The sequence below is a fragment of the Otolemur garnettii genome, unplaced genomic scaffold (genome assembly GCF_000181295.1).
Source record: "Otolemur garnettii isolate 467f Iridium unplaced genomic scaffold, OtoGar3 scaffold00002, whole genome shotgun sequence".
NCBI classification, from domain to species: Eukaryota; Metazoa; Chordata; class Mammalia; order Primates; family Galagidae; genus Otolemur; species Otolemur garnettii.
In genome coordinates this window covers 34,972,104-34,999,026 of record NW_003852397.1, presented here as the reverse complement: position 1 = coordinate 34,999,026, position 26,923 = coordinate 34,972,104, and the positions used below count along the sequence as shown (strand labels likewise).

General features: G+C 35.8%; 1 protein-coding gene and 2 pseudogenes across 1 annotated transcript in view; 1 reads left to right on the top strand and 2 right to left on the bottom strand.

The window, feature by feature from the left end:
• TBC1D5 (TBC1 domain family member 5) overlaps positions 1 to 26,923 on the top strand; it is a 551,029-nt gene that overhangs the window by 13,783 nt on the left and 510,323 nt on the right. The gene's annotated exons all lie outside the window — the stretch shown is intronic.
• LOC100946879 lies at positions 7,871 to 10,926 on the bottom strand (annotated as a pseudogene).
• LOC100965031 overlaps positions 24,581 to 26,923 on the bottom strand; it is a 45,331-nt pseudogene continuing 42,988 nt past the window's right edge.

The following is a 26,923-nucleotide window of genomic DNA, read 5'->3' as shown; positions in this document are numbered from 1 at the left end:
CAGATGCTTTCCACTAGTATTAGTCCTAGTGTTAGGCCTAATCAGTTCCCGTAATGTCCTTCCTTGTAAAACTATCTGCAAAACGCCCTGAACCAGTGGCAGTCATGCATTCTGCCTTGCAAAGGATATGGTTAAATGTTGGTAAAACCTGGGTTTCCTCATAACATAAAACTGTTGATAAGGGCATTAATGAAATGAGACATTTTTCATAAAGACATTGTCAGAGAATTATGGAATAGTAACTGAGTGGTCAAGGATTACAAAGAAGATAATGATGGGTCAGTGTTACAGAGAGAGAAAGCTTGTGAATAGTATGTTATATGAAATTTCTTCTTAGATTTCTTGCCGGAGCTTTTAGATCTGTTTATCTGATTATGCATTGGATAAGTACATTAGGTACTGGATAAGTACTTGAAGTAAAAAAAAAAAAATTTTTTTTTTTTTTTTTTTTTGAGACAGCGTCTCACTTTGTTGCCCCAGGCTAGAGAGCTCTTCACACAGCTCACAGCAACCTCAAACTTTTGGGCTCAAACAACATTCTTTCCTCAGTCTCCTGACAAACTGGGACTACAGGCACCTGCCACAACTCTGGGCTAGTTTTTCTGTTTTTATTAGAGACAGGGTCTTGCTTTTGCTCAACTGTTTTCAAACTTCTGAGCTTAAGCAATCCACCTGCCTCTGCCTCTAGAGTGTTAAGATTATACCATGCCCACCCTTAAGTAAAATTTTAAAAAACAACCTTTATTCCCACCTTTTGCAAATAATTTTACTTAACTTGTATAGTTTCTTAATTTTTAAATTTTAATTGTAAATGTAACTTCTAATTTTTCTGTTGTATTCTGTTTTTAAAATTTTTTCATAATCGTCATATACTGATGTTGTTACCCTAAGCATTTTTTTTGATTTGAGAATATTGTATCAAAGGGTATGCATAATTTAGATGTTGGTACTTATTGCCAAACTGCTTTATAGGAAGGTAATGCTAATTTATACCCTAGCTTTTAGTGTAGGAGAGAAGAACTCTGTTTAGAACCTTGCAACTAGAGAGTATTGTAAATCATTCTCAGTCTATTGGCAAAAATTGACAGATAGCTTTTTTTAACTCCCTTGAGACAGAGTCTTGCTCTATTGCTTGGGCTAGAGTGCAGTGATATCATAGATTGCTTTTATTCTTATATCTTTAATGCCTGTTTAATCTCTTTGTTTATTTTGGGAATTTTTTTCTTACTGATTTTCAAGAATTCTTTGGATATTATAGCTTTTAACCCTTTGCCTATTGTATGTTGTAAATATTCCCAACTTTATTTTTAAATTTTGCTTATAGATTTTTTTTTGTTCTTAAGAAGAGCTATAAATTTTTTAGTTTGGGATAATATTGGAAAGACTTTCCCTGTTCCAGTATTATAAAAATTTTAACACTTGATTGACACTCAATTTTTATGGTTTCATTTCTTACACATAAATCTCTGACCCATCTGGAAGTACTTTTTTGTCTTAAAGCAAAAATAAGGATCCAAATTTATTTTTTTCAAATGGCTATACAACTTTTGTAGCATTATTTATTGAATAACCTTTTTTTTTTTTAACACAAATGAAACACTACCTTTATTAAATTCTAAATGCCCATATGTTCTTAGACGTATTTCTGGATTCTTGGTTTTATTCCATTGAGTTGTCTCTTTACGTACCAGTAGCCCTTTCCTGTATTTCTTAGTGCATTATAATATCTAGGTAGGACCAGACCTTTTTTATTCATTTTGATTTTTTTTTGCTGGTCTCATATTTATTTTCATGATTTTTGATAGTTTTTTAGTTGATTCTCTGTGGTTTTCTATGTAGAACATACCCACAAACATTGGTGAATATTGCTTTCCTTTTTAATATTTATAACTTTTATTTAATTTGCTTTTCTAATTTCTTTGGCTACTGCTTTCGGAGTAATTTTGATTAAATAGCAGTGGCAGCCAGACCCCTTGTTTTGTGCCTGACATTAACGGTAGTGTTTTAAATATTGCTCCTTTAAACATTGTGCTGGCTTTGGTTATGATGTGTATATGCATGTGTATGTTCTCTTTGAAATTACAGTAGAGCCTTTGTAAGTTGACCACCTAAGCAGCTATAACAAAGTGGTCAACATGCAGAGGTGGTCAATATAAGGAACTAAGCCTACTATACTGCTATGTACACATACTTTACTTTCTTGTACAGCTTTTATTAGAGAATATCATATGAAATCATATATAATCAAAACATAGTAAAGTCATATAGACAGTATCACACAAAAATCAGACATCTACTGTTTTCTATTGTTTAATCATTCTTTCTAGAAAGAGTCAATCTTAGTCTGTTTCCTATTTTTATTATAAACTTAAGTAGAGAAAGAACTCTCAACATTGGCTACACCTCTTGGCATAAGTGGGCATTTTCCATGGCATATATCTTCCACTGCATTATCACACCTGACATCCTTCTTTTGGAGTCTCCATAATTTTCTTTGTCATTCTCCACTTGTTTCTTCCACTTCATCAGATGCTTCATGCACTTTTGAAAGTTTTCTGCTCTTATGTTTGTCATCCTTCAAGATGAGACTCCTGTCAGGCATTGCCTTAAAAAAGAGACTACACTCATCAGTGTTAAAGATGTTGTCCTCTTTGAAGCCTCTGGTGAAGTTTGGGAACTTTTTGATGAACTCTTCCACAACCTCTACTGGAGCATCATTGGATTCACCACACAAGACTTTTTGGGAGCTCTCCTGTCACAGTTTATATTTCTCAAACCCATCACTTGATGTTAGAAAATCTGCCACCCGAATTCTTGTGCAATTTTTTTGGCAACTTCTTGGTTCAGCCCCAAGACTTGGGCCTTAACTATTCACATTTGTTTGAACCAGCTTAATGTGGCTTCATTGACTTCATCAAAGGACTTTTCTCATTTTCTGTTGTAGGTCACCACTTTCCTTACTATATCTCTCAAAGTACTCATGTTTACATTTTTGGATGTTGCCAGATGTGATCTTGCTAACACCAAAATGTCTGCTGCCTTTCTTTGGCAGTTGCTTTCCAGAAAATGTAGAAGATCAAACTTTTTCTTCAGTGTCAACAATTTGAGTTCTTTCCTTTGGGCCATGATGTCTCAATTAACTACAAAATTTTTCAGTAATTGTAGGATGTACCTACAATTCAGATCTTCACATTGAAAAAATTCTTTTGCAACATGTGTTAAGCAATAGGACCTCAGGCCTAATCCAATATGTGGTAATAATAACATGAAAAAAGAATGTAATGAAAGAAAAAATAATATAACTAAGTGGCAAAGCTTATACCTTCTATTCCCTTGGTGTAGAGTGGACTCAAATGGTCATGTTATAGAGGGTAAATTTATATTGTGTGTTGCAGTTCATGTTATCAAGGTACAACTAACAGAGGTCATCATTATATAGAGGTCAGTCTTCCATTGAATACATGTGATACATGGATCAACTTAAAGATGTAGTGAATGAAGGGAGGTCATCTATGTAATATTTTTTATTAGGAATGGACACCTTTTTTGGCTTTTCTTGATACATTTCCCACTCTTCATCCTGCCAATATAATGAATTACATTCATAGATTTTTTTTCCTAATATCAAATTGTTCTCAGAGTAAACCTTGTACCTTGTATATTATTTTTCTTATACAGAGTGGATTTTTTTAATTAAAACTTTCTTTTTGATGTTTGCAGCCATCTTTGTAAGTGTAAAAGGCATGTAGTTCTATTTTTGTGTTCTCTTTATCATATTTAGAGTTAATATTATACTGTTTTCATTAGAAAAACTAGGGAGGCTTTCCTTTTTCTGCCCTAGAACACTTTAGCACAGGATTGAAAGAATTTACCTTTACCTATTCTTTGTCTAGGCTTGGTGCTTTTCATGGAGTGGCACTTTATTTTCTTGGCTTCTTCCTTATTTGTGTGTTAATTTTCTTTCAATCCTTGGATTAATTTTGGTAATTAATATTTTCCTAGGAAAATCATTCATCTAGATTTGTTGATTTATACAATTTAATAATGTCAGGGTTGTTTCCCTTCTTTTTGTGATTGGTACTTTTGTTGTTTATGATTCTGTTTCTTGGCAGAAACAAGACTGAAATCCGTTCTCCTTTATTTTTCATCTTTTCAGCACTCTGGCTAAGTTTCCATTAGTTTTAAATATAGAATTTTTGTAAATTTTACCTATTGCCATTGGGGGGAAATAGCAGTAGATCAGTACATTAAACAGCAGTTTTACATATTTCTATTTGAAAAGTTAGTTTCAGAATCTTATCCAACTCTTAATAGTCTTCTAATAGAATTTTTCTGTTAGATTTGGCAAAATTATGTCCTGGTGAATCAAGCTGAGTAAAGAGAGATTGTTCTTTACTGTGTCAGTATAGTCCACAAAATGAGACTTTTGTGATTGAAATATAAAAACATGAAACCTTACGAAGTTGGATATAGGGTAATATGGTCAGCTAGGTTAAATGGTAATTTCACAGGAACAACTAGAAATGATGGATAAAATGTATGAAGAAATGTTTATTTCAGAAGAGTTAAATAAGAAATTACCAGGCCAAAATCTCCATAAAAGCAGGAATTTAGAGAGGTAAGCAGAATATTAGGAGTGTTTTCTCCTGGGAACATGTGCCACATTCTTAGGTACTTTTACTTAGTTTTTGAAGGCCTCACAAGGCACAGGAGATAGAAACTAAAGCCCAGGTTGGCCCAAAGTGGGAAGTCTAATAGAACTCCAAAGCTCTATGCCTATAGAGTATGGGTGAACCAGGATTAGAACCTTTTCATGCTCTTGCCCATAGGAGGCTACAAGAACGTTGCATTTGGACCTTAGAAAAGACCTGTTTATTCCTAAGTAGTTATAATCATTAATCTTCCTGCTTCTGGATTTGTAGCTCAAAATATCCTTCACCTAGTCCAGAAATCTTTAAGATATGAATTAAAGTGGTTCTAGATGCTTTACAAAAGGAAATGACAGTCCTTTCAGGTAGAATACATTTTTCACATAGGCCCTGGGGAATTCCTAGAAATAATTTTCTAAATTGGCTGACAGTAAATTATAACCAAGGAACCAAGGCACCATGAGTAAGAATCAGTGGAAACAACTGATGGAAATAGACCCTCAAAAACTTCAACTATTTGAAAGACTCAACACATTATTAAAACCCAACCATGTTTATTATGTTTAAAAAGAAGATGGGAAATATTTGCTGGGAACAGAAAACTTAATGGTTTTGAAAAAGACCCAAACAAAACTTTCAGCAGTGAAAAACAGAACAATAATTATAATGAAAACAACTTGGTGTGGTTAACAGCACATTAGGTGCAACTAAAAAGAGACTGGATATAGGGGAAAATAAACTATCCAGAACGTATCAGAGACAAGAAAATGGACATAAAGAGGTAAAGGTAGATGTATCTCATGTATCAGATATTCACACACACACACACAATGAGAAAGTCTAAAATGTATTTCATCTGTTTTCCAAGAGCAGAAGGGAAAAATAATGGGGAAAGAAGAGGCAGTGTTTGAGGAGATAAAGTTAAGAATTTTTCAGGGCTGATGAAAAATGCCGGTACACAGATTTGAGAAGCTCAGAAAATTGCAAACAGAATAGTTTAAATAAAATACACATTTAGATAAATCACAGTACAATGGAGAACACCAGCAATAAAGAATATCTTAAAAGTAGCTGGAGAAAACGGATTACCTTCAACATAGTTGAGTTAGTTACACTGACAGCTGACTGGGCTGGAGCAAAAATGTAAGCTAGGAAACAGCAAGTGGCATCTTAAATGTACCATAAAAAAAAAAAAATTGCCAACCTAGAATTTTATACCTGATAAGAACTCATTTCAAGAGTAAGGGGAAAAATAAAAAGTAAGGGTGAAATAAGGGATTTTCAGACAGAATGTAGTATATTATTTTCTGATAGTAAAAGAAAACATGTATACATAGATCAGTTTTCTGATTGGTTTTAGTATTTATGATGAAGGATTCTAATACAGTTGACCTGTGAACAATGCGAGAATTGGGGTGCTGACTTCCCACACAGTCAAAAATCTGTGTATAACTTGACTCTTCTAAAACTTTACTGATAGGTTAACGAACAACTTAATGAGCTGTTGATCAGGAGCCTTACTGATAACATAGACAGATGATTAACACAAAAGTAGACTAATCAACACGTAAGTTGACTAATACCTGCATATATTTTATGCATTATGACTCCTTTTTCTTATTATTTTTTTTTTTTTTAGTATTTCTAGGCTGTGCAGTTCATCTGTGAGTTTCTTTCTAATTGTTAATCTCCAAAAAATTTCTCAATGTCTACTGAAAAAATCTGTGTGTAGGTAGACCAGTGTAGCTCAAACCTGTGTTGTTTAAAGGCCAAGTATATTAACTAAGCAGTTTTGAGCTTCACATCATTATTTCATTCTTAGAAGGTTGTTTGTTGTTTAAACTAAACAGAGATACTGTTTGGTGATATTTTTTCAGTATATTACCCCAGCTTTTGGATCTTCGTTCAGAATGTTCAATGCTATTTTAGGAAATCTTCCATGGTGAATAGTGAATATCTTTAAATTTTGCCTGTATAATAATGTAATTTTTAATATTTGTATTAAACCTAGAAGAATTTGGAGAAAATTATATTCATCTATCTACAAATATAAGGTTTAGAAATTACTTTATTTCACCACCTCCTCCAGTCCCAAACACAAATTTCTGGAAAAATGTAGTAGGAAATATATTTTAACTCATGAGTAAGATTTGCACAAGGAAAAACCTAGAATAGTGAGGAAAACAAACAGATCTTAAATTTAAAAAGGCCTGCATTAGAATCTGGTTCCACCACTTAAAATAATATATAATCTTGGTGAAGTGATTTAACCGTTCTGATACTTAATTTTCTCATCTGTGAAACAGGGATAAAACTCTTTTGCAGGTGTGTCATGGGGATAGAATTATGGTTATAAAAATTACTGAGGACAGTCTGTGAGTATTAGATGATTCCCAATATATGACAACTTCCAAGTTATCACAATAGGTTGAGCATCCCTAATCTGAAAAGCTGATATCCGAATGCTCCAAAATCTAGAAATTTTGAGTGTCAGCCTGATAGCACATTTGCAAAATTTCTGATCTCCTTTGATGACATGTATACAACTTTGTTTTATGTACAAAAGTATTAAAATTTTTGTATGTAGTTACCTTTAGGCTATGAGTATAAGGTGTATACGAAACATAAATGAATTTTATATTTATATTTGAGTCTCATCTTCCAGATATTACATGTGTTCATTTCTTTCTTTTTTTTTTTTTTTTGAAATTTGAGTCCCCATCCCATATTTAATGGAAATTAACATTTAACATTCACGGGTGCAATTGTTTTTGACAGAAGATAAAATTGTACATTGCCTTGCTATTTCTTGGTTCCAACTTGATAATTTCTTAAGATTGTAAATTATGTAGTACTCAGCTAAAATATTTCTTCATAAATAGTTATAAAACCTGCCAAAACACAAAGGGGGGAAAGTATTTTTCGTTCAAAAAAAGTGATATTTGAATGTCACACAACACAAAAAAACAATGCTTAGAGACATGTTATTGTTTCCAGAAGAAAATGGTCAGTAAACTACTTAGCTGAGGACAAAAGACTACCCTTCCCTAGGACCACAGTGCACAAAAAGCAAAAGTCAAAGGACAGTACCTCAAGGCAAAATAAAGGTCTGAGGATGAAACCAGCTCACTTGTAATCCTGTTAAAGAATGAAAGTTAACCGTTTAGGTCCAATGTACTGGGAACATTTGCTAGCTCAGAATGCTATAGTGGTAGAATATGCTAAGAATTCAACCAAGGATGCCGAAGGCATTCACCAGCTGAGGCTCATTTTTCTGGAACAATTTCTAACATCGGAATCAGGAAATCTGTAAACTGCTCAGCATCTTCATGGGGCCAGCCGTACTTTTTCCACAAGCACATCAAAGAGGCTCCCGGGCTTCAGCTTGGTGATGTGCTGCAGTTCTCCTCTGCGATTGAAGAATTCCTGAGAATATTTTCCAGATAGAGCAAAGTGCCTTGGGATACTGCCTAGCAGCTCTATGATGTGGGCTATGTGGTCTTCATCTCTGCAATACTCTTCCCCAGAATGTGGTTCAAACAAATAATCCCCCGTTGCCAGCTCAAATGCCATACACGTGGTGCTCCAAATGTCAGCAGGTGTGCTGTACCCTGTGCCTGTTAAGACCTCTATGGATCTGTACTGGCACGTCTGGATGTCTTCCGTGAAGTTTTTATGCACCCAGCAAGTGTTTCCCAGGTCAGCAATTTTTACTTTAATTTTATCTGCATTCCGTGGATCAAAGGGATTTACCAAGTTAGCTGCCTGGGTTTTTGTTTTTGGCAACTCTCTAGTACTGAAAGCTGACACTGTCCTGCTTCTGTCGTGGGATGGACTGCTTTCCTCTGGTTCAGTAAGTGGGGATTCCTCAGAACAGAGCCGCAAGCCACAGGTTCCAAGGACCCAGAGAACAAGGAGGTGGAAAACTCTGGAAACTGTGACTCAAATTTTATGTCGTCCATTTGGCAATTCACTATTGAATTGTTCATAGGAGCTGCTATACGTATAATCGTTCTGCATTTGGCTTATCAAAGTTATATTCCTCAGGATTTGGACAGTCGTCTTCATCATCATCTTCATCATCTAACTGCTGCTCCAGTAAGAATGGGCCATTCTCAATATGGCCATTGGTTTTTGGTGATTCTATCCATGCAGGGTCTATGTTTGCAAGTTCCTGCTCAACATCATCTTCATCTTTCTCAATGTTTTCTTTCTTGGCACCTTCTTTCTCTTCCTGGTCCTCAGCTTCACCATTGTCCTTCGCAGTCTCTGCCTCTGCTGCCTCCTCTAATCCCGCTGCTTTTAGCTTCACATCCGGGCAGTATTCACTGTCCTGCTCATTGGAAGGTGCACCTGAGGTGATGTTTTCTTCTATTATTTTCCTTTCAGCTTCTCGCTCCAATTCTTCTATCTCTTGCAGGTGTTTTTTCAGTAACTCTGCATGCCTCTTCTGTTTCTTTCTCAGTTTTTTCTTTTTGTTTTTAGGTATTTTTCCTGTAGGTTTTTGTTGTGGAGCCATACTCATTGCAGACCCCGATGGGGGAGGAGCACCTGCTTTCTGCCACTCGGTGGCCTCTGCTGCCATTCTTCTCACATAGGCATGGTCCACACACACCAAGATGTTTTCTGGCTTTATGTCACTATGAATTATCTCGCACTTACCGTGTAGATAATCTTAACTCTTGAAGGACTTGTCTAATGATACTCTTCACACAACGAACTGGGAGGCCTTCATAGTTGTGATACCAGATTTCTAACACTGGATTTCCAGGCTCTTGGTCTCGACGGACCATAGAATGAACAGTGAGGTTTTATTTACAGCTCAAAGAACCAAACCTCCTTGCAGGGCAGGATGCAAGTGTTACAACTCTTATGAAAACAACTCTTACAAAGAGCCAAGCCTCTTTGTAGAGCAGGATAGATGTGCTACAGCTCTTACAAAGGACCAAGCCTCTTTGTAGAGCAGGATAGATGTGCTACAGCTCTTACAAAGGACCAAGCTTCTTTGCAGGGCAGGACCAGCAGCACAAGTGCTATAGCTCTTACAAAGGACCAAGCCTCTTTGTAGAGCAGGATCAGCACCGGAAGTGCTACAGCTCTTACAAAGGACCAAGCCTCTTTGTAGAGCAGGATCAGCACCGGAAGTGCTACAGCTCTTACAAAGGACCAAGCCTCTTTGTAGGGCAGGATCAGCAGCGGAAGTGCTACAGCTCTTACAGAGGACCAAGCCTCTTTGCAGGGCAGGATCAGCAAAGGACCAAGCTTCTTTGTAGAGCAGGACCAGCAGTAGAAGTGTTACAACCCCTACAAAGAGCCAAGCCTCTTTGTAGAGCAGGATCAGCAGTAGAAGTCCCACAGCTCTAGCTCCTTCTTCCTGGAAGGTCTGCCATGGTCTGCCCCCAGGCTCTCTGCGCAGGGTCTTATATAGGGGTAATAGCTTAGCTGTGATTGGTCCATAAAATAAACCAATCAGGAGCAGGATTGAAAATGGACCAATCAGGGATGGGCATCAGTTTTCCCTTGATTGGTAGGTCCTCTAGCAGCTACTGGAGCTTCTGGGAGAAGAAAGCTCCACCGCTTGCTCCAGCCTCCCAGTTTCTTTGCTGGTTGTTGTCACCAAGAGGAGGTGGCAGGTCCCCTCCACAGGCCCTGCTCAGCTGAGCTGGCTGGGGCACCACTTTGTGGGTATCAGTTGGACTTGATGATCCACTTGAGATGATGGCCAAGCACTTCAAAGACCATGCACACATGTATCCCATTCATGCCTGAAATTTTGAAGTCACCAATGAGCTGGACTACCATGTCTTTGGGTCATTGGAATCACTTTCTCAAACACATTTGAGAAATTTTATTTCATCCAAGGCTGTCTCTGTATAATGCTGAGCACTTTTTACAACTTTTCATTGCAACAAATTTTTTTCCTTTCATATCCCAGCCTAGCCAGACAGTAGAGAAGTTCCCCCATACAAGCTTTCTAACATGATACTGGCTGTTGAAGAGGTCTCCAGTTTCCACTGGATGATAGTCACCTTTGCAGTAGTCTGCAAGGTCCTCTTGCTGTTCATCCTCTGATCCCAGGATTTCCTCCTCTGGCTCTGGGGGGTTGGATCTGGCAAAGGTGGTGCTGGTGGCAGCGGCGCTGGAGGTGGAGGAGGTACTAAAGGAGTAATGTGCTGAGGCTCTGGCTTTTTCTGATGTTTCTCTCTTTTCGGCCTCCGCTTTCGGGCCTGAATGGCCAGCACTTTCCGGAAGCTCATTCCGACCCAGCGGGAGCGAGGCGGGGAGGTGGGGGAGGATGGCTTTGCAGCGGTGGTGGTGGCGGCGGCGACGAGGGAGCCCAGTCAAGCCTGGCTGCAGCCTCCCATCCGCCAGCCGGGAGGAGGCGGGAACCCAAATATTTCAAACACTTCTGGTCCCAAGAATTCTTTTTTTTTTCTTTAAGAGACAAGGTCTTGTTCTGTTGCCCAGGCAGAGTTGGAGTGCAGTGGTCTAATCAAAGGGCACTTTAACCTTGAACTCCTCTTGCCTCAGTCTCACGGAGTGGCTAGGACTACATATGTATGCCACCATGCCTAGCTAATTTATTTGTATTTTTGTTGAGATGGTATCTTGCTATGTTGTCCAGGCTAGTCTGGAACTCCTGGCCTCAAGCAATCCTCTTGCTCCAGACTCCCAAAATGCTGGGATTATAGGCACGAGTACCTGGCTCAACATGTTGAATATGAAAAACTCAACTTGTACTGAGTAAAATAGAACAATTAATTAAATCTGGGAAAGTATTTTAAATTTTTTATTGTACAAATTATATAAAAAATTGATCGTGCTTTTAATATAAATTTGTTTTTGAAGGCAAGAAAATGTCAAATGTCAGAATGTGGCTTTACCTGTTGATAGGATGGCTAATTTTGCATTACGTTTGTTGTATATATTGCTCAGAGTTCAGGCAGCTTCAGGTTCTTCATGGCGCTTATAAGAGAGGCAGTGATTAGAAAGCAAGATTAAATCAGTGACTTTCTTTAGGAAGTTAAGATTGCCGACTGTAGCACACACAGACACGTGTTTTTCTCTGTCTTGAAGCTAAAGTTCATGATGAAAGTTATTTTATTGTTAACCTGAATATTTTAGGTATTCAGTCCAAAAAATGGTTATAAAATCCATAGTTCAAACTTTACACTTTAGTTTTTAGAAGTTAAATTCATTGGCCTCCAATAATTTAGGATAATAGCCATCAGAATACTCTGATTACTATATGAATTGAGAATACTAACCTCTATAAAATATTTCATAGGCCTAGATTTTTATTTTTGTGGTTTATGGGCAAGACACACAATAGAATGTTTTATAATGTGGAGTAGTTACTTGTACACCTTGCAAAGTATAGATTCTTATTTACTCAATATTTAGACATTTTCTTTCATTGAGTAGTAATAGCTATGTGGAATATATGAGCTGATTGCATTTTTAAACCACATTTCTTTTTAAAAAGTGATAACTGAAGATAATTCAGAGGATTTTATTTTTGAAACTTGACATCATTTTTAGAATGATTACAGGAATGTGTTATATTTGTAGTTTTTGATTTTCTTCAGGTTACAGGGACACTAAAAAACAAATTAGGCATTTTTTATTTTTTAAGAAGTTCTAATTTCTTCAGTCAAATACTTTGGAAGTGATTTGGCTAAAAAGAAGTGACAGCTTTAGCTAAATACAGACATGACATGCACAAATGCTTCCTATTTAATATCTTAAGTATTTTTTGTTTTCCTGATGTATTTAGTTACTCATGTGATGCAAAACCTGAGCAGTGCCAAATTTTTGTACAGTTAGATCATGTGATATTAGTATTCATGTAGTGCTTCTTTTGATCTTGGAGGTAATCCCATGTAATCACAAACTTTAAGAATGTTAAGATAAACTTTCTAAGTTGATGTATTTTGCATTAGGAAAAATACCTAGGATTAGGAAAGACACTGTATAAAACCCATGTAGATTTTTTTTGTTTGTTTACATTTGGCTTTGTATTTCATATTTTGAACTTTGGTTGTTTATATTTCACAGACTCATAATCTCTTTTTTAAGTAGTGAATGTACTATGTAAAGAATTATAGGTTAAATTTGAATGAGTCTCGGTTTTGTCTTATGTCCTCTAATCTTTTATATTTTGAAAATTATATTTTAAAAATTTTAATGCATCAAATCTTTTTTTTTTTTTTTTTGGCAGTTTTGGCTGGGGCCAGGTTTGACCCTACCACCCCTGGTGTATGAGGCCAGCACCTTACTCCTTGAGCCACAGGCAAACTTGTGTGTCAAAGTCAATTTACATAGCAATAGCAATTACAACTCTTATTAAATAGTTCACGTAGTTCTTTACTGTTCAAATTTGACTGTTTTTTAAACTAGCAGGAATTTTATGTATGTTTAGTTACATTCAAAATTTAGATATTTTCTACAGTACTATTAAGAAAACAGATAAACTAAAAATAACCTAGATTTCTTATTTAGTCTATCTAGTAGTTCTTTTTAAAAAATAATAGTAGACAAATATCCTTTTGTTGATTGCCTATATGAAATAAATAATGATATTAGTAGGTTTTACTGGGTTACTTTTGTTGTGCTTTGCTGAGAAATTTTATTTTTGATATACTAAATAACATTTTCAGTGGAAAAATATAGTACTCATAATACCATAGACTTTATTCAGTGGATTGGCAATGTGTGATAGTGGTAAAAGTCAGTGGAAAGCTTTCATTTTTGAAACATGTAGTTTTCTTGGTCTTAAATAGTCATTATCCTTTACAAAACTGTTTTCATAATAAATTACTTAGACATTATTATAGTATTGAGAAGATCAATGAAAAATTTGGTGAAAGCAAATCTTTTTTAAATTGATTGTTTTAAAAATTTTAGTATTTGATGATAATGTGTGTCAAAGAGTTATTATTAATATTATTGTGATAATGACGTTATGGAGGAAAGAATACAGGTTTTGTATGTTCTAAGTATGTAGAGCTCAAAAGGCAGGAAGTCTGGGGGAGGTGAATAACAATAGCTTACATTTGATAATTTGTTGAATTTGGGTCATGTTTCTATAGGGTTTTGTTCTCTCTCTTTTTTTTCTCCTTTATTTAAAAAATTTTAGTAGATTTAGGGAGTACAAGTGGTTTTTGTTACATGGATGAATTATGTAGCGGGGAAGTCAGCAAATTAGCACTTTTAGTGTACCTGTGACTTGAATACTGTACATTCTTCCCAGTAGGTATTTGATCCCTAACCTCCCTTTCCACCCTCCACCTTCTGAGTCTCCAAAGTCCATTATTACCACTTTGTATGACCATGTTTACCATTGTTTAACTCTGGCTTATAAGTGAGTACATGTAGTATTTGTTTCAGAGATACTTGGGATAATGGCTTTGAATTCCATCCAATGTGCTATGAAAGACCTTGTTTCTTTCTTTTCATGGCTGAGTGAAATATATATATATATATATATATTCCATGGCATATATGTTCCACTTTTTCCTTGTCCATTCATCAGTTGATGGGCACTTTGGTTGATTCCACATCTTTGCAATTGTAAATTTTGCTGTAATAAATATGTGAGTACATGTTTTCTTTAATGAAATAAATACTATAATTTTATTGAAAAATGTTCTGTTTTAACTTTACCAATTCTTTTCAGAAGTATTAAATGCCATTTCTATTTTTCCAATGAGGAGGATCCCTTTTGAGGAGCAGAAAGAAAACTATACAAGTAAGAATGTCATATGCAGAGGGAGAAGCTTGCAGAAAAAGGAAATCTTTAAGGAGGTCCAAATTATAAGAAAAGCTGCTGCCCTGGCCCCTGAGGACAGGCCTCTGCTTCTCACTTCACTGAGGGGCTCCTCTCAATGTTCTGGGACCTAGCTCAGCAGTCAGCTGAAGCTTACGGTCCACGATGGCTATGACAAGCTGGGGTGCAGAGAGGTGGAAGGCCACACTGGTGAAGGGTGTGTGGACCCCGCCAGCTGGTAAGAAAAAGCGCTTGGCAGCAGGGGCTAAAAGCAGCTCCACTGGGATGGCAGTGATTCTGTTGTCCTTCAAGTGGCACTTATGCCTCAGGGTTCTCAGATCCCACAGCTTCATCCCATCACCAACAGCAGAAGTTAGCAAGAGATTATAAGCCTGGGATTGTTGGGTTGCAAGTGATGAGCCTTCATTTTGGCAGATTTGAGGGACTGGCTGTGAATGGGCTTTTGGTATCTCTGCTGCACTGTGGCCAACATTGAAGTCGAATACTTTCAAAGTCCTATTCTGGTCAGCTGTGAGCACATCTGCAGGGATTCCATAAGGGAACTCCTCTCAGTGACCTTATCCACAGGGGAGAGGCAGGTCTACCTCTGTTATTAACACATTTGTGGACTTTGGGAGACTCACAAATGGATAGCTAGTTAAGAATTTCTGAAGTTCTGTGGGAGAAGCCTGAGCCCACCTCAGCTTGCCGCTCTCCAGCCTCTCTGGCCTTGGCGTGAGCACTGTATCTTCTTGATACAATGACTTCTCTTTTCCTTTGGGTAGATTCCCAGTAGTGGAATTGCTAGATTGAACAATAGATTTACTTTTAGTTCTTTGTGGAATGTCCATATTGTTTTCCATAGAGCTTGTACTAATAATTTATACATTACTACCATCAGTGTATTTAAGTATTCCCATTTTTTCTTAGTCTGTGCTCACATCTGTTGTTTTATGATTTTTTAATAATGGCCATTTTGACGGGTGTATCATTGTGGTTTTAATTTTTATTTCCCTCATGAGATGTGCATTTTTTCAAATTTGTTGACCATCTTTTGAAAAGTGTCCGTTCATGTCTTTTGTCTACTTTTTAATGTTTTTTTTTTTCTTGCTTGTTTGTTTTGAGTTTTTTGAGATTTTGGATATCAATGCTTTTATCACCTATATAGTCTGCAAATGTTTTATCCTATTCTTTAGGTTTTCTGTTTACTCTTTTGGTTATTTCTTTTGCTGTGTGGAAACTTATTTACTCATTTTTTTGTGAGATTTTTTAATATAATTAAGTACCATTTATTTTCATTTTAGTTAAATGCTTTTGAGGTCTCATCATAAATTCTTTGCCTAGGTCAATGTCCATAAGAGTTTTTCCTAGGTTTTCTTCTATAATTTTTGTGGTATCAGGTCTTATGTAAGTCTTTAATCCATCTTGAGTTAATTTTTGTGTATGGTGTGTGATAGGGATCCACATTCCTTCTGTACGTGGCTGTTTATTTTTCCCAGCACTATGTGTTGAAAAGGGTGTCCTTCCCCAATGTATGTTTTTATTGCTTTGTTGAGGATAAGTTGGCTTTAGGTATATGGTTTTATTTATTGGTTCTCAATTCTGTTCCATTGATCTGTGTGTCTGCTTTTATATCAGTACCATGATGTTTTTGTTACTTTTGGTTTGTAGTATAATTTGAAGTTGGGTGATGTGGTGCCTCCAGATTTGTTCTTTTTGCTTAGGATGCTTTGGCTATTTGGGCTCTTTATTTGGTTCCATATGAATTTTAGGATTGCTTTTTCTAATACTGTGAAAAAATAATGTTCGTATTTTGATGAGAATTGCATGCAGTCTTTAAATCATGTTGCACAGTATGGTCATTTTAACAATATTGACTCTTCCAATCCATGAGCAAGGAGTATTTTCCTATTTTTTGTGTCATCATGATTTCTTTCATCACTGCTTTATGGTTCTCCTTGTAGAGATCTTTTCCTTCCTTGGTTGAGTATATTCCTAGGTATTATAGTTTTTTGCAACTATTATAAATGATATTGAGTTCTTGATTTGATTCTCGGCTTAACTGTTATTAGTTTATATAAATGCTTCTGATTTGTGTGCATTAATTTTGTAACCTGAGACTTTACTGAATTCATTTATCAAATCTAGGAATCTTTTAGATTGGTCTTGAGGATTTTGTAAGATCATATCATAGTCAAACAGGGATAGTTTTGTTATGCCCGAAATTCTCCCAAAAGACCCCGGCAGACAAATCCGAGACATACTCCGATGTAAAAGCAAGAGGTGAGATTTATTCAAACCCAGGTCTGGACTCTCCTGGCTTGCAAGCCGAGGTCGAGCCCTGAACCCGGGGTGTGTGAGGTTTTTATGGGGTACAGAAAGCAAAAAGGGAAGAAGGGTACGAGTAAACTTTTGATTGGTGGTTGGTGATTTCATTTAGTAAGGGAGGATTTGCATTGGTGGTTGATGATTTCACTAGTAAAGGAGAATTTGGATTGCTACAGGTGAGGGGTGGGGGGGGTCCCTTAACCGGGGGCTAGAGTTGGTGTAGCCTGATTAGGTGGCTGGAGGGAAATACCTGTATTTCAAGGTAATAGAAACTTATTATTTATTATGTCAGCTGTTTGCCTAAGGTGACTCAGTTTATGGTTCACAATGGCTGTGGTACCAGGGGTGGGGGAGGCAGCAGGGAGTGGCCCTGCAGGTTTTACTGGCAGAGGTTGGGGTGAAGGGCTAGGAATGGAGTTTATGCAGTAAACAGCTAGGAATGGGGCTTATGCCGTAAATAGCTAGGAATGGAGCTTATGCAGTAAACAACAAAATGGAGCTAGTCTGGCCCTCTTAGTTTGACCTCCTCTTTTCTGATTTGCATGTCCTTTATTTCTTACTCCTGCACAATTGTTCTTGGTAGGACTTTTAGTACTATGTTGAATAGAAGTGGTGAAAAGGAGGCTGAGTGTGCAGGCTGAGTGCCTGTAATCCTAGCACTCTGGGAGGCTGAGGTGGGTGAATTGCCTGAGCTCATGGGTTTGAGACCAGCCTGAGCAACAGTGAGACCCCATCTCTAAAAATAGCCAGGTGTTGTGGCGGGCTCCTGTAGTCCCAGCTATTTGGGAGGCTACGGCAAGAGAATCACTTGAGCCCAGGAGTTTGAGGTTGCTGTGAGCTATAATGCCACAGCCTTCTGTTGAGGGTGACAAAGTGAGACTCTGTCTAAAAAAACAAAAACAAACAAAAGAAACGAAGTGGTGAAAGTGGGCATCTTTTTCTTATGTACAATCTTAGGGGGAATGTTTTCAACTTTATCCCATTTGATAGGATGTTGGCTGTTGGTTTTTCATATGTACCTTTTATTATTTGGAGTTATATTCCTTCTAAGCTAGATTGTTAAGGGCTTTTATCATGAAAGGGTGCTGGATTTTACCAAATACTTTTTTGTATCTGAGATACAATCATATGAAATGATCATATGATTTTTATTTTTAAATCTTTTTGAAGTGGATAAATTTACTGATTTGTATATGTTGAACTATTCTCCATCCCTGAGATGAAACCTACATACTTGATCACAGTGAATAATTTTTTTGATGCGCTGTTGTATTCAGTTTTCTAGTATTTTGTTGAGGATGTTTGATCTTTATTCACAAGGGATATTGGTCTGTAGTTTTTATTTGTCCCCCCACGCCCCCATGTGTTTCCTTCTCTGGCTAATACCAGGGTATTACTTGCTTCATAGAATGAGTTAGAGAGGATTCTCTCCTCTCAGTCTTATGGAACAGTTTTAGTAGGGTAGGTATCAATTCTTTGTAGATCTGGTAGAAATTGGTTGTGAATCCAGCTGGTCCTAGAATTTTCTTCCTTTTTTCACTCCCTCTCTCTCCCTTTCTTCCTCCCTCCCTTCCTCCCTTCCTTCATTTTGATTTTCTTTCGTTGTTGTTTTGAGATGGAGTCTCCTTCTGTTGTCCTAGGTAGAGTATAGTGGCATCATTGTAGCTCATTGCAATCTCAACTCCTCCTGCCTTAGCTACCTGAACAACTAGGACTATAGGTGTGCACACAATGTCTGGCTAAATTTTCTATTTTTAGTAGTGAGGGGTCTTGCTCTCTTTTTCTTAGGCTGGCCTCAAAATCCTGAGCTCAAGTGATTCCCCCTGCCTCAGTCTCCCAGAATGCTAGGATTTATAGGCATGAGCCACGGTATCTGTCTAAGGAGATTTTTTTTATTTCTGATTAAATCTCACTACTTGTTATTGATCTGTTTAGGATTTCTATTTCAGTCCAATTCAAGCTTGGGAGATTGTATGTTTTTGAAACTTATCCATTTCCTCTAGATTTTTTAGTTTGTGTGCATATAGGTATTCATAGCAGTGCCAGATGATTATATTTGTGTGATTTTGGTTGTAATATCTTATTTTTCATTTCTGGTTGAGCTTATTTGAATTCTCTCTCTCTCTCTCTTTTTTTTTTTTTTTTGGCTAATCTTGCTAGTAGTCTATTTTTGTTTATATTTTCAAAGAACCAAGTTTTCATTTTATTGATCCTTTGTATTTTTTTTTTTTTTGGTTTTAATTTCTTGATTTCCATCTTGATTTCATTGTTGACTCTAAGAATCAGCAGCAGGTTGTTTAATTTCTACAAAATTATACAGTTTTGAGAGTTCCTTTGGATTCATTTTATTTTTATTCCACTATGGTATGAGAAGATACATGGTGTGATTTCAATTTTTACAAAATTTGCTGAGGCTTGTTTTGTGGTCTAACATTGGTCTATCTTAGAAAATCTTCATTTTTTGGATTAAATGTTCTGTAAATGTGGGTAGGTACATTTGTTCTAGAGTCTTATTTAATTAATATCAGGGTTTCTTTATTGATTTTTTATCTTGGTCTGTCTAGTTGTGTCTATGGAGAATTGATTTCTCCCACTCTCTTGCTGATTATTTCATTTCTTAGGTCTAGTAGTATTTGTTTTATAAATCTAGAAAGCCTGGTGTTAGTTACATATGTATTTATGATTGTTGAGTTAATCCCTTTATCACGGTATAATGACCATCTTTGTCTAAACCAGTGGTTCTCAACCTTCCTTACCACGAACCTTTAATACTGTCCAAAGGGGTCATGACCCACAGGTTGAGAATCGCTGGTCTAAATTTGTTGATTTAGTCTGTTTCATCTAAGAATAGTTACTGTTGCTCACTTTTGGTTTCTTCTTTTTGCATGGAGTATAACTTTTTTCCCTTTGCCTTGAGTCTGTAATAGTCTTTACCAGTTACCTGAGTTTCTTGTTGGCAGCATATTACTGGATTCTGTTCCTCCATTCTTTCAATCTTTGTCTCTTAAGTGGGCCATTTAGACACTTTACACTCAGTGTTAACCCTTTCCAATCCAGTTGTTCTACTACCCACATACTACCCTGTTCTTATTTATTTTGGGCGAGTAAGAGCTTGGTGGATTACTTATAAGTATTCTATAATTTTAAAAGAGAAAAACATAAATATGAATTCATCTGATGATTTTATTATCTATTTTAGGTTATATGAAATAATTTAAGTGTTTTTGTTTATTTTTGTTTACAGTTTTTTTTGAGGGAAAAGTGACAAGGCTGTTTATTAGCATATGATGAGTAAGACATGCATAAAGTTAGGGATGGTGGCTTAGAGGTGCTAATCTTATTGTAGAACTTTTGTATTAGTGAGAAATATGTATTAATTGGTTTTACTTATGAACTTTTTCAGGTAGGTTCTTTACATAATCTGTTTATTAACAGAACACAACACGTAGTAGATTCTAAATAAAACTCTTTATATTTATATATATTATTTATGTTAAAATGTGGGAAAGTTTGGTAACATTAGATGAAGAATTATTTAAAATGTTAGCTAGAGACTTTCATATTGTTTTTGATTTAAAAAAATAATTTACTGGTTTCTTTTTAGCTTGAAATCATCCTCATGTTATATTAGTCCAGAACAAGCAGAGAATAGTCATTAATAAGATTATACTCTAGAGCCAGACAAGACAGAACTGAAATTGTACCTCTGCTGTTTACTGACTAGGTAGCATGGATAAATTTGTGACCTTTTTGCTTTTCTATTTCCTCACTGAAATTGCTTCATAGTAAATAAAAGGAAATGATTTATATAAAATGCTTAGAATTTTATGCTCAGTAAATTGTTGTTGTTATTAATGTCAGGGCCCTCTTTCTTCACATCTCATTCTTCTAAAGTCTGTAATCTTAAATTGACTTTTTTTCAGTTTTGTGATTGTTGGGAAGATTATTTTTCTATGATCAAGAACATACTTTGAGAGATTTAGAAACCTTGTTTATTTATAAAGTAAAAACAAATGATAAATAGTCTCTCTGCTCTAGAAGTATTTCCTGAAATAGTTATGGACAATAAGTGAATTATTTTATCATATTAGCTCTATTAAAGGCATTTTGTATAAAAGATTACATGAAAGGGAAGACCTGTAATAATAAGTTGTTAACAGTGAATGATTTACAAATTATGTGTGCTCTTATTCCTGTGTTTAAGATGATTCTTTCAACTTTGATATTTTATAGTCTTAAAAAGCTGTAGGAAATATGTTTAATGGTTAAAGATATATCTTTTTAAGTGATTGATCTAGTTGGATTTGTCTTTAGAAGGGACTGACTTTTGTGGATTTGAATGATAAGTCACTGACAGGAGGTCTTTAACATTTTTTTTCCCTTCTAACAGATGTCTTGGCCTGCAGTGACTCCAGATCCCATAATCCTTCCACTTTTCCCCTCTACTAAATAAGTTTCAAAAAAGTGACATTTTTATTATAAGTGATTGACTTAATTCAGGCAAATATTGCAGCTGAGTAAAGACTTCATCTCAGTCAGGAATACTTTGCTATGAATAAAATGTTAGATTCTTTATTTTTACTTTTAAGAATTTATGCATGGTGTCCTCTGTCTCTGTACTTAGAATGTTTTTTGTGTAATGAGCTTTTTTGAAGATTGAAAGTTTTTATGCTCAATGTGCTGAAGTGTTACAGTATTTGATACATTCTTTCTTTAATGACATTTAAAAAGTCAGGATTCATTTGGAAAATATAGTAGAACTTCTGTAGTTGACTACCTCCCTACAATGTCCACCTCCTTATATAATTTTCGTAGACCAGACATGCACCACATGTACATATCAGTACATAGGCCTCCCTCCGTAGGTTGACCACCTCCGTATGTTGATATAGTCCCTTGGGTGGTCAACTTACAGAGATTCTATTGTAGTAACCATAGCAATTCTTTTAGCAAAGTAAAGCCTAATCCAAGAAATAGTTATACAGGTAATGGAATTGCTCAGGAGCCAAATGGGAGACTGTGTGATACAACTCAGATATTAATCAACAGCAGGAAGCCTCTGTGCTACACTTAGGACTGAAAGGAAGATGAGAAAAGGTGATGTTACAATCATTTAGATGTAAGCCAGGGGTAATCGGGGACACTAGAGCCATAGTGGGGATGTATGATGGGAGCTAGGACATCAGAGGGCTAAACCATCTAAAGAGAACTGGAACTATGGCTGAGACAAAGCTTGGATTTGAAAGTATTTAGTTGACTAGCTGGGCAACTACATTGCCAGAGTACGTTATACACTGTTCATCAGTACACCTGTGTGCCTGAATAGTACAATTAAAGATACTTCAGGGGAAGAAACCACTTTTTTCTTTTTTTTGAATGTTGGAGAGAATCTCCCCCAAACCAATATTAAGATCAGCACTTCAGTTTAGTTCAAACATTTACTGAGTGTCACTGTAATAAGTAAATGAGCTATAACGGTGGAAGCACTTGATTCTTGGTTTTGCAGTGCTCATAGTCTACTGGAAGAGATAGTTTGAAAAAAGATAATTTTAATTTCAATAGATGGGCACCTTTTTCAAAGGAGCCTAAGGGAAGAGCAGTTAACCCAGTCTTGTTTATGTTACTTGAAAATTCAAAGCAATCTAACTTTAAAAGAAAGAACCTACTAAATGCTATTTTGTTTTCAAGTTGCATTTGCTTCTTTGAATGTATTTATTCTCCTTGGGAAAAAAAGTCAGTATTATAGGGATTAGAAACAAGAGTTAAGTGATGACATTGCTCTCTAAAAGCAGAAATAGGAACCCCTAATCATAATCTAATAGTCTCTAGTGTGCTGGAAGAATGCTTTGCTCTCCTGGAACCTGGTGACTACTATGTTACTGAAGTGTGATGGGATGCATTAATTTTGTAGGAACTTGAAATAAATGTCCTATGTCCCCTAAGGTAGCTTCTTAAATTAAAGAGTGACAGATTTGCAGTTCCTTGGACTGCAGATTTGCAGTATGATATTTAATTTTACTAAATATATCTTTTAAAATACCCAAATCTGGCATTTGAATAAGATTGATTGCACACATAGATTTTAATGTATATTCTCTGATTTATTCTGATAATGCACATGGGATAGATGTTATTAGTTTTGGTTTCATTCTTGATTTCCTTCCCTCCCTTCCTTTATACCTTCTTTTGCACATTTAAGTCTAGATCGTCTTAAACTCTAGTGTACTAGAGTTTTTGCTGTATTGTAGATGAGCAAGACAGAATTTTTATCCTCAAGGATAGTGTTATCACATGAGAGTCAACAGTATCAAGTCATAATACAAGGAGGGCAAAGATAGAAGTTAAATAGAAATACATATAATTACTGTATTGAACTTTAAAGGAAGGAATTAATCTTAATTTATTTTAGAGATGTTAAAATGTAAAAAAAAACAGTAGATCTTAGATATACTGAGATGTTAGAGATGTTAAAACAGTACTGTTTTTTTACATTTTAACATCTTGAAAATTGACATATATATATGTCTCACCATTTGATAGCATTTTATATTTGAGGAAAACTATATCTTGAAATAATAAAAGTGTATAGGTCCTTGAGGATGAGGAATTTTGTTAAGTGGAGAAAGCTTTAAGAAAAAGCACCCAGCTGTGAAAGCTGTGGTATGCTAAAGGAATGATAAGTGCTTTGGGGAGACTGACATATAGGGCTCAAGAATGATTTAAGAAGATTAGGTAGGTGTGTTGAATCTATTTTACGGGAAACTTTGACGATCAAGTGACGGTGAGGTGGAATTTTATTCTGTACTAAGTAGGAACCTACTCAGGGGTTGTGAAAAGGGGAAAGTTTGGTACATTTTAGATTTTGAATTTCTTGACATGTATTTGGGAATATGGTGTTGTATTGGGGAAGAGAGAAATTAAGGAAAGGTAAATTGTACTTTTTTGAAGTAATGGCTTTATTAATTGAAGGGAAAATGAAGAAAGAGATTGTGAAAGTAGAACTGACAGAAACTGGTGACTGGCCCAGTGTGCTGGTGAGGTTGGTGGTAGTGAGGTAGAGATAACAGAGTTGTAGCCTTCTGTCTGAGAGCAGGTGTGGTGAAATAGGAAGACGAATTTGACTACTGTGAGTGATACGATTTTTTCTGTCATTCATGCAGCAGAAAGTCGGGAAATTCAGATTTTGAATTTCAGAGGTCAGAGAAGAATAGTCAAGGCTCATGGCAAAGATTGAAGAGATATCTGTAGATGAGGTTATAATTGAATACATCTTAGGGGATGAAATTATGGAAAATAGTAAAGGCAGAATATTAGAGAGCCAGGAGACCTATCTGTATTTTTAAAACAGCTTTTTTGGAGATGTAATTTGCATGCCAGACAGTTCACCTATTATAAAGTATGCAATTCAATGGCTTCCAGCTATTCACAGAGTTATGTATTCATTGTTACAATCAAACCTTGTACCACTTAGCCATTGCCTTCTCCATTTCTGAAAAAAAGACATTAATGTTTTGGTAAGGATTGTATTGAATCTGTAGATCACTTTGGGTAGTGTTGACACCTTAATAATAATAAATCTTCCTGCCCAAGTTCACAGGATGTGTTTTTATTTATTTAAGTCTTTAATTTCTTTCAATTATCTTTTGTATTTTTTCAGTGTCCACATTTTTCACTTCCTTCATTAACTTTATTTCTATGTCTTTAATTCTTTTATTATTTAATTTATTTATATATATTTTTCATCCAACAAGAAGCCATAACTTTATTAATGATAAAAACAGTACAAATTTCAAACCACGCTGCAGTTAGTCTTTTGAAATAACAAGAGTCCTGGTTACATTGTTAGTTCCATAATAGCATTTACAACATCATTACTGTTCTTCAGAGCTTGGACTGCCTTTGCTCTTGTGACATGCTTGTGACACGACCAAATCTGTATCCTTAACTTCTATACCTATTTGATCAACTTTTTCCTCCTTTCTCTCCTCTTGTACAGTTGGAGTTTGTGTGTTTTTCTGAACGTTTGAAACAGTTTCACTTTAAGCTTTGAATTGTTCAGCAGCTGCTAGCTGTGCCTGCTGAGATAAATCCTCCATCTTGGCTTCACCAAAAACTATGTAGGTATCTGAAGCTGGGCTCTTGGAGACATCTGGTTTTGTAATGACAAAGAGGATATTCTTAGATTTCCAGGTAGTGACTCAAGTAACCCCTGTTGTTGAAGACACAGTTTGGACATAGCCTTTGTGCCTTTTTTTCACTCCCACTGTTTTGCTTTACTGACTGGTTCTTTATCAATCTCAGCTGCTGCTGCCAGCTGCACTTGCGCTTGCTGTGTGGTTGCCTGTGTGGAATCATGTTCCTATACTTCTGGTACTGATTCATCGCTGTCAGCTTTTGTTTTAGACCCTGTCTTAGCCTACGACTGTGGCAACTCCTGCTGTGTAGCAGGAATAGTTTCTGTGGCTTCACCTGGGCATCTTGTGCAAAGAATGTGAAACCAAGACGGCAGCAAAAAGAGCTATGTATTTATTTTTGAGGCAGAGTCTCACTCTGTAGCTCACAGCAGCCTCAAATTCTTGGGCTTATGCACTCCTCTTGCTTCAACCTCTGGAGTAGCTGGGACTACAGGTGCCCACCACCATGCCCGGTTACTTTTTCTATTTCTTTTTTTTTTTTTTTTTTTTTGTAGAGATTGAGTCTCCTACTTGCTCAGGCTGGTCTTGAACTCCTGACCTCAAGCAAGCCACCTGCCTCAGCCTCCTCAAGTGCAAGGATTACAGGCGTGTGCCACTGCACCCTGCCTATTCTTTAAAATGCTGCTGTAAATGGAATAGTTTTCTTAATTTCCTTTGTAGGTCCCTCATTGCAGATATATAGGAACCCAGTGGAGTTTTGTGTGTTGAACTTTACTGAAATTGTTAATTCCAATAGCTCTCTTGTGGATTCTTTGGGATTTTATATAGTAGGATTATTTCATCTGTATATAGAGATAGTTTTACTTTTTGTTTTTTAATTTGGATGCTGTTTATTCATTTATTTTTTTCTTATGTAATTGCTTAGGCTAAAACTTGAATTGTTGAATTATAGTAGTAAAAGTGTGTATCTAATCTTCCTTCCATTAGGGGGAGTGCTTTCAAGTCTTTCGCCATTGAGTATGTTGTTAGCTCTAACTGTTTTATAAGTGTCTTTGTCCTTTATCATGCTGAAGAAGTTCTTTTTAATTTTTTAAGTCTTTTTTTTTTAATCAGAGAAGAATGTTTAGATATTTTCAAATGCATTTTCTACATTAATTGTATATTTGCTTTATCTTTTTTCTGTGAGTATTGTAAGGATTGATTTTCTTATGTTTAACATACCTCCTTTCCTGTGATAAATCCCACTTGATTGTAATCTTTTTAATATGCTGTTCAATTTGGTTTGATACAATGTTGAGGATGTTTGCATTTATAGTCATAAGAGATAATGGTCTGTTGTTTTCTTTTCATATGATGTATTTGTTGTTGGTATTAGAGAAATGCTGGCTTCATAGAGTGAGTTAGAAAGTATTCTTTCCTCTTTAATTTTTGGGAAAGATTTAAAAATAACTGGTGGTAATTGTTTAAATGTTTGGTAGAATTCACCAATGAAACCATCTGTTCCTGGACTTTTCTTTGTTGGAGGTTTTTGATTATTGATATTTTTTAGTTGTTATAGGTCTGTTGAAATTCTACTTTTTCTTGAATATTTTGTATGTTTCTAGGAATTTGCTCATTTAGATAATTTTTCTAATTTGGTAGCACACAATTCGCAATATGCTCTTATAATCCTTTCTATTTCTGTAACGTTGGTAGTAATGCTTTCACTTTCATGTATGATTTTAGTTGTGTCCTCTCTTTTTCTTCACTGCTCTTAAGGCTTAATTTTAATATTTTGAAGAATCAAATTTTGGATTTGCTCATTCTCTATATTGTTTTTCTTTACTTATCTCTAATCTTGATTAATATCTTCCTTCCAGCTTTGGGTTTAGTTTATCCTTTTTTTCAGTTCTTAAGGTCTAAAAAAGGTTATTAATTTAGCATCTTTTAATGTGGTTTGACAGCTACACATGTTCATCTGAACAATGCCTTCATTATATCCCATCAATTTGGCGTGCTGTGTTTTAATTTATATTTATCTCTTCATTTCTTTTTTTTTTTTT